Here is an 8,694-nt window from a genome sequence, read left to right on the forward strand (position 1 = left end):
AAAAACGCTACTAATAAATTTATGCATAGTATTATATATACCTTGTCTAATATTAATAGCAAATTTATACTGTCAGCAAATATTTTAATAAGTACCTATTGTGCTCTGTGTAATATTTTAGAAAACAAAAGAAAATACTCAATTTGAATAACTTTATATCAATTTTTATATTATTTCCAGTACTGTACAGCTTTTCTCTCACCCACAAGTAATATTAAAACAACGAATCCTGGCAATTGATCTCTGTGATGTATGACTTTACTAAAAGTCAAGGGGTATGATTTATTTTAAATTTGGGTACTGGATTTCTTATGTAAATCTCTTGCTAAAAATTTTAACAACCATAATAAAAAAGAGGAAAAAAACCATTATGGAATTTTTTGACAAGAATCCACTATTTAGAGGCAACAGAAACTTTTCAAAGAATATATAATAGTAAAAATCAAAAAAGTAATTTTTTTCTATGTTGCTTAGTACTTACTCACTTTATGGCTTAGAAGCCACTTTCCACATCAAACATTCAGTGTCCTAATCTATAAAATACAGAAACAATCCCAAATTGGGAGTTGTGATGATTAGATGAGAAAATAAAATAAAGCTCATCACAACAGACATCTATCAGAACGTGTGCTGTTTTCCCATGGGTCTGCATGAAAGAGAACACAGGTAGGTCAGGGCATTGCCCCCACACGCTGGGACTTCTCACACTTCACTTTGACCTTGGCTACAAACTGGTGTCACTGATTACTGGAACTCATCAATATTCATGCCCTCCTCTTCAATTCCCAAGCCTATTGCGCATGAAGGATTATCATATAAACAGATGTTTTCAACAGAACACGAAGGAGAAATCTTTGGTTGCTCTCTAATGAGCCAGGCAATTCCTTCAAATTAATTTTTTTAAAAAATTTTTTTCCTAGGCTAACTTTTGTGTTAGAAGCTAAGGAATCCACAGGAATGGAGCAAAATCTTACCTTGAGATCCCATTCAGAGCAGAAGCTCACATTCTACATTGACAGCAATGTGAGTTATAAATAAAACTCTCTTTTATGATGTCACTGAGATCTTATTTTCATTGTTCCAGAAATTAACACTAAGTACTCTGGCTAATATAGTATTTAAGCAGTTTATTCATGCATATGTAACATGAGGTGGATTTTGCATGGGCAAAAATAACTCACTCCATTTTCATGCCCATAATTGAGATTCTTCATTGGAAAATACAGTTATCTTCTTATATGCTGACATTGGAGAAACTCCATAGTTAATTGCAAATGTTATAAGAGTGGAAATAATAGTTATAACCATAAAGAAACCAAGGTCAAGTAAAGAAAGGATAACTATGAAAACTATACTTTTAATGAAGGTATTATTTGAATATACTGACTTTTCCAAAGCAAAAAAAAAAAAAAACTTTAAAATATCAATGTGTTGACATGTCTTTGGCTAAAAATCCAAAATACCAGACTCTCTGAAGCAAACAGACTACCCACAAATTGCTACGTACACAAAGAAACCATTAATTGCAGTAACCACTGCTTAAACAATCATGCAGAAATGTATCAGTGGATAAGCTGTCAAAGAAGCTGCATTTAAGATTTTTATGAAAACAAAACAGAAAAAGAAAAGTTCTTCTTCTAAGGAGGTAGGAGATATTGAGTCTATTTTCAGTGTACTAGCTGTATATTGGAAGAAAATAAATGTTTTGTCTAGAAAACAGGGTGGATTTGAAGTACTTAAAAATGCTCACACTTTGATTTTTTAACTCTATAATTTCAGTAGTTTGTGGGGGAAATGAATAGGGATTTAAAGAAGAGAATGCCAACAATTTTAGTCAAATAAAGACTCATCGAACTATAGTCAACACCTATAGCTCTCTCAAAGTTATCATAATGCATGGACCATTATTTCATCACTAAAGAAACAGTCTTAGCAGGCATAGGTGATGAACCAGACAACACATAATTGACACTTGCATAAAGCAACAGTGGCTAAAAGCGCCATTCAATTCATTCAATGCAGAGATTTCTAAGAATGGCAGCAGAGTATCAAATGGGGACTGTCTTCCAATTCTGCAGCATGAGTCTAACTAAAAATATGTGATACAACATGGGGGGAAATGGCTAGATGCTGGTAACTCTGTATCTTTCAGATATTGATTTTCACAAGAGAACAGTCTTCTGCTTTCAGCGAAAATACAGAAATCATAAAAGGTCATCAGCCCCACCATAAGACCAAGAGTAAGATGGATAAATTACAAAGTCACATGAGTTTTTCTTTTTTTTTTTTAATTTTTATTTATTTATTTTTTTGTCATACATTGATATGAATCAGCCATAGATTTACACGTATTCCCCATCCCGATCCCCCCTCCCACCTCCCTCTCCACCCGATTCCTCTGGGTCTTCCCAGTGCACCAGGCCCGAGCATTTGTCTCATGCATCCCACCTGGGCTGGTGATCTGTTTCACCATAAATAGTATACATGCTGTTCTTTTGAAATATCCCACCCTCACATTCTCCCACAGAGTTCAAAAGTCTGTTCTGTATTTCTGTGTCTCTTTTTCCATTTTGCATATAGGGTTATCGTTACCTTCTTTCTAAATTCCATATATATGTGTTAGTATGCTGTAATGTTCTTTATCTTTCTGGCTTACTTCACTCTGTATAAGGGGCTCCAGTTTCATCCATCTCATTAGGACTGATTCAAATGAATTCTTTTTAACGGCTGAGTAATATTCCATGGTGTATATGTACCACAGCTTCCTTATCCATTCATCTGCTGATGGGCATCATCTGTTTGCAGATGACATGATCCTCTACATAGAAAACCCTAAAGACTCTACCAGAAAATTACTAGAGCTAATCAATGAATATAGTAAAGTTGCAGGATATAAAATTAACACACAGAAATCCCTTGCATTCCTATATACTAACAATGAAAAAACAGAAAGAGAAATTAAGGAAACAATACCATTCACCATTGCAACAAAAAGAATAAAATACTTAGGAGTATATCTACCTAAAGAAACAAAAGACCTATACATAGAAAACTATAAAACACTGATGAAAGAAATCAAAGAGGACACAAACAGATGGAGAAACATACCGTGTTCATGGATTGGAAGAATCAATATTGTCAAAATGGCTATTCTACCTAAAGCAATCTATAGATTCAATGCAATCCCTATCAAGCCACCAACGGTATTTTTCACAGAACTAGACCAAAGAATTTCACAATTTGTATGGAAATACAAAAAACCTCAAATAGCCAAAGTAATCTTGGGAAAGAAGAATGGAACTGGAGGAATCAACCTGCCTGACTTCAGACTCTACTACAAAGCCACAGTCATCAAGACAGTATGGTACTGGCACAAAGACAGAAATATAGATCAATGGAACAGAATAGAAAGCCCAGAGATAAATCCACGGGCCTATGGACACCTTATCTTTGACAAAGGAGGCAAGGACATACAATGGAAAAAAGACAACCTCTTTAACAAGTGGTGCTGGGAAAACTGGTCAACCACTTGGAAAAGAATGAAACTAGAACACTTTCTAACACCATACACAAAAATAAACTCAAAATGGATTAAAGATCTAAATGTAAGACCAGAAACTATAAAACTCCTAGAGGAGAACATAGGCAAAACACTCTCCGACATAAATCACAGCAAGATCCTCTATGACCCACCTCCCAGAATATTGGAAATAAAAGCAAAACTAAACAAATGGGACCTAATAAAACATGAGTTTTTCTACCCATCACAGAGCTGAGGATAAAAAGAAACACCACAAAGCTAAATTGCAGAAAAAGTGAAGTCTTTGCTAGAAGAGACAATTGCCTTCTCTTCTGCTGCAATGGTGGGACTGCTGGTGGGGGTAATCTTGAAAGACAGCCATAAGGCTAAAGGGGTCTAAATGTTACTAAATTTGTAACATCTAGGTAAAGGAGGATGTGAGAGATTACAACCCACCATTTTCCCCATGGTCTGTCAACAGACCTGACAACCAGCATCTCTCCAAAGGTTGGAGCAGGGCAGAGCCAAGAGAAATCCTTCTCCCTCACCCCAGGTGTTTTTGGCTTTTGTTGCTATTGTTTAGTCATTAAGTCCTATCTGAGTCTTTTGTGACCCCCATGGACTGCAACCTGCCAAACTCTTCTGTCCATTGGGATTTTCCAGGCAAGAATATTGGGAAGGTAGCCATTTCCTTCTCCAGGGGATCTTCCTGACCCAGGGGTCAAACCGATGCCATCTGCATTGGCAGGCAGGTTCTTTACAGCGGAGCTACCAGGAACAACGCACATATAACGCAGACCTATGCAAGGGGCACCAGTGCAAAGCTCTGATCTGAGAGTATCTGAAGGTGGTGATGAACACTCTAAAGCCAAGAATAAGCTCCATCACTATGAGAATCACACATACGCCTGACGAAAGCTTCAAAGTGAAAAGAACATTTTTTTTTCTGGGGTAAACAATATTTACATTAGTCAATAATGCTTTTCACGCACAACATTCTGAATATATTTTAGAAGCATGAGACATGAGAGGAAAGCAGAGAAATGAGACCTATATTCAAGATGTGTTTCTGTTGATACACAAGTTATACTTTTCTTCTGTATCTTCTTGTGCCTTATCATGTCCAACTTTTATTCAGGACATCCTGGCTAAGTATACACACAGACTATTGATGTTTAAAGCAAAAATGATAATGATATAATGTGAAGTTCCAGACATAGGCAGAGGTAAAATATATACTTTTTAAAATTCAAACTGAATAATTTTCAGATTTGACAATTAAATGTTAGAAGTCTCTTATTTATGTTCAATCTTTAGATTGGAAGGCCTTCCATAGTGGCTCAGCTGGTAAAGAATCTGCCTGCCCTGGGTTGGGAAGATGTCCTGGAGAAGGGAACGGCTACCCACTCCAGAATTCTGGCCTGGAGAATTCTATAGACTATGTATAGTCCATGGGGTCGCAAAGAGTCAGACACGACTGAGCGACTTTCACTTTCACATACTGGAATATTTAAATATGTTCTATTGAAAAAATATCCCATTTAAAAAAATTTGAATTTAAAACTATTTTTGATGTTTAAATGCACAAGAGCCTCACTCATATCTTGTATACTCATTTACATTTTAAAACTAAAAGCAACAATTTAAATGTGTTGTGACATCCTTATTTCATTTTCTTCTATATGCTGCTTTCAAGCTTTATAATAATATATTTTCTTAATAACAGAGGAAGCTGACAGCATAAATGACATGTTTTTACTGCATATGTATGGCTCCTTTATTCCTGTGAAGGCAAACACATATACCAGTGTATAGATTTTTAAGCAACAATATCAAAATTTAATTTGCCTTGAACACAACGCTAATGTCAAACAAATGTAATTGGGACTGTTCTAATTAAGTGAAGAGTTACACAAATGTTCCTTAGATAAGACACCGAAAGCTCACGGTATAAAAGAAATTATGGATAAAACTGTACTCCATCAAAATTTAAACTTCTGTCATTTAAAAGACAATGTGATGAAAATGAAAAGCCACAGGCTAGGAGAAAATATTTGCAAAATATACATCTGGTTAAACCCTCACAGCTCAGTAAGAAATCAATTAACTCAAAAAAAATTTTTTTTGTAAACACATTTAGCAAAGAAGGGACATGAGTAGCAAATAAACACATAAGAAATGTCTAACATGGTTAACATGTTAAATGTTTAACATGATTTAACATGACTAATATGATTAGTCATTAAGGAATAAAATTTAAAACCGAGATACCACTACACATGTAGTAGAATGGCTAAATTTCATAAAATCTGATAATATCAAGTACTAGCAACTCAAATTCTCATGACATTATCCTGAAAAATGAAAAACATTATAGCCAGCATAAGAAATTGTTTGGCAGTTTCTAAGTAAACAGAAGTATGTCATATGATCCAGCAGTCACACACTTAGGTATTTACCTAAGAGAAGTGTCAACGTATATCTACATCAAGACCTATAAATGAATATTTATGGTACTCTTAGTGAAGGAAGGAAGGTAAAGGTAAAGTCGCTCAGTCAAAGTCCAACTCTTTGGGACCCCATGGACTGTAGCCTACCAGGCTCCTCCGCCCATGGGATTTTCCAGGCAAGAGCACTGGAGTAGGTTGCCATTTCCTTCTCCTGGGGATCTTCCCAACCCAGGGACTGAACCAGGTCTCCCGCATTGCGGACAGACGCTTTACCGTCTGAGCCACCAGGGAAGGCCACTTTATCACTCTTAGTGATAATAGCCAAAATCTGAAAGCAACACACGTATAGTTAGTGCACAGAAAAAAGTCATAGTACATCCATAAAGTGAAATATTACTCAGTAATCAATTGAAATGAACTACTGAAAAATACAGAATCATTACTATATTTTAAAAGGCATTATGATAAATGAAAGCAATCAGACATAAAGGACTACATAGTCTGTGATTCTTATTATATGACAATCCAGGAAGAGAAAACTATAGAAACAGAAATGTAAGCAGGTTTTCCCAAGAATGGGAAAGATGGTCAGTGGGAAAGGGGACTGATTACAGAGGGACATGAGGGAACATTGGAGGAGTCAGAATTGTTGTCTATCTTGATTGTGGTAGGGTTTATGGAATTGTATACATTTACCAAAACACATACAACTGTAAAAGAGCAACAAGAACAACAACAAAAATGATGGATTGTACCATATGGACATTATACATTAATAAACACATCATCAAAACAGAGGGAAATGCACACAGAAGTAGATTTATGGTTTTTTTTTTTGGTTTGAATCAGGAGCTATTTAAAGTATTGGGGGCAAAATAATAATATAAAACAAAATCAAGCTCTTCTGAATTAAAGAGGGTGGAAAAATCTATTTAGTAGGTTTTCTGTGTGATTTTCCTGCTTCACAACTCATACTGCCTTATTTACTCAGAAATGTCAGATGTAGGTTAATAGATTTAAATAGGAAAACTTTCCAGTCATTCTAGTATAATTTGGACTCAAAAACTGGCTTCTGCTTTCATTACGACAGTCCAGAGAATTGTAAACCTTTTAATACTTCTGAACACTAGTTATATAAATAACACTAGTTATTCATAATGCTTTCTCTCGAACAATCTCACATTCTGTCAATCTTTTGAGGGACCTCACTGATTTTTTCAGCTGTACTGTATTCTTGAAAACAAACATACATGAGCGCATATGTGTTCAATCTCTTTCTCTCTCTCCTCCATCCCCACCACTCATGTACACACACACCTTAAGAAGACTACTTTAAACTTCAAACATTTTCTATGTTTAAAACTTTGTCATCTCTGTCTGAACTTCTATATAAATCACTACTGAATTATGAAATAAGGTTTATTCAGACAAATCTGTCTTGTTATTTGTTGATACAATTAGATTAAGATACTATACTACCAATTATCTAATAGCAATTCTGCTGTTTTCAGGTTAAGCATCAAGAAACATGATTTTTGGTCAAGTTTCCCATTTAGTACCTTTACCTGTCATAATTTGGTAAATTTACAATTATTTAGTATATTTGTTGCTTTGATAATTACATTTTTAAATAGTTCGGATAAAGAGATAGAAGCTCTGTGTAAATTTGTTCCATACCCATTCTGGTTGTTCAGTCTCTTTGTGACCCCATGGACTGCAACGCGCCAGGCTCCGCTGTCCGTCACCATTTCCCAGAGTTTGCTCATGCCCATTGAGTCGGTGATGCCATCCAACCATCTCATCCTCTGTCGTCCCCTTCTCCTCCTGCAATGAGTTGGTTCTTCACATGAGGTGGCCAAATCCTTATGCAAACTACTTATTATGGTTGATAAGGGAGTGTGATTATGCTCTTTTCAAGATTCGAGAGAAATTATATTTATCAATTTTTTTTCATGATAGTTGACGTATTCCAGAGCAGTAAAATACTAACTTATGCTTCACCTGCGGTTTTAAGTGAAAGCGTTAAGTCACTCTGTAAGGTTTGAGACCCGTGGACTGTAGTCTGCCAGGCTCTTCTCTCCATGGAATTCTCCAAGCAAGAATACTTGAGGGATTTTAATCTGTTGCACCAGTCCCTTCTGAGGCGGTTCCCAGTGTGGAGATTTCTTAAAAAACTGGAAATAGAACTGCCATATGACCCAGCAATCCCACTTCTGGGCATATACACTGAGGAAACCAGATCTGAAAGAGACACGTGCACCCCAATGTTCATCGCAGCACTGTTTATAATAGCCAGGACATGGAAGCAACCTAGATGCCCATCAACAGATGAATGGATAAGGAAGCTTTGGTACATATACACCATGGAATATTACTCAGCCGTTAAAAAGAATTCATTTGAATCAGTCCTGATGAGATGGATAAAGCTGGAGCCCCTTGTACAGAGTGAAGTAAGCCAGAAAGATAAAGAACATTACAGCATACTAACACATATATATGGAATTTAGAAAGATGGTAACGATAACCCTATATGCAAAACAGAAAAAGAGACACAGAAATACAGAACAGACTTTTGAACTCTGTGGGAGAATGTGAGGGTGGGATATTTCAAAAGAACAGCATGTATACTATCTATGGTGAAACAGATCACCAGCCCAGGTGGGATGCATGAGACAAGTGCTCGGGCCTGGTGCACTGGGAAGACCCAGGGGAATTGGGTGGAGA

Source organism: Cervus elaphus, chromosome 27 (assembly GCF_910594005.1).
Source record: "Cervus elaphus chromosome 27, mCerEla1.1, whole genome shotgun sequence".
NCBI classification, from domain to species: domain Eukaryota; kingdom Metazoa; phylum Chordata; class Mammalia; order Artiodactyla; family Cervidae; genus Cervus; species Cervus elaphus.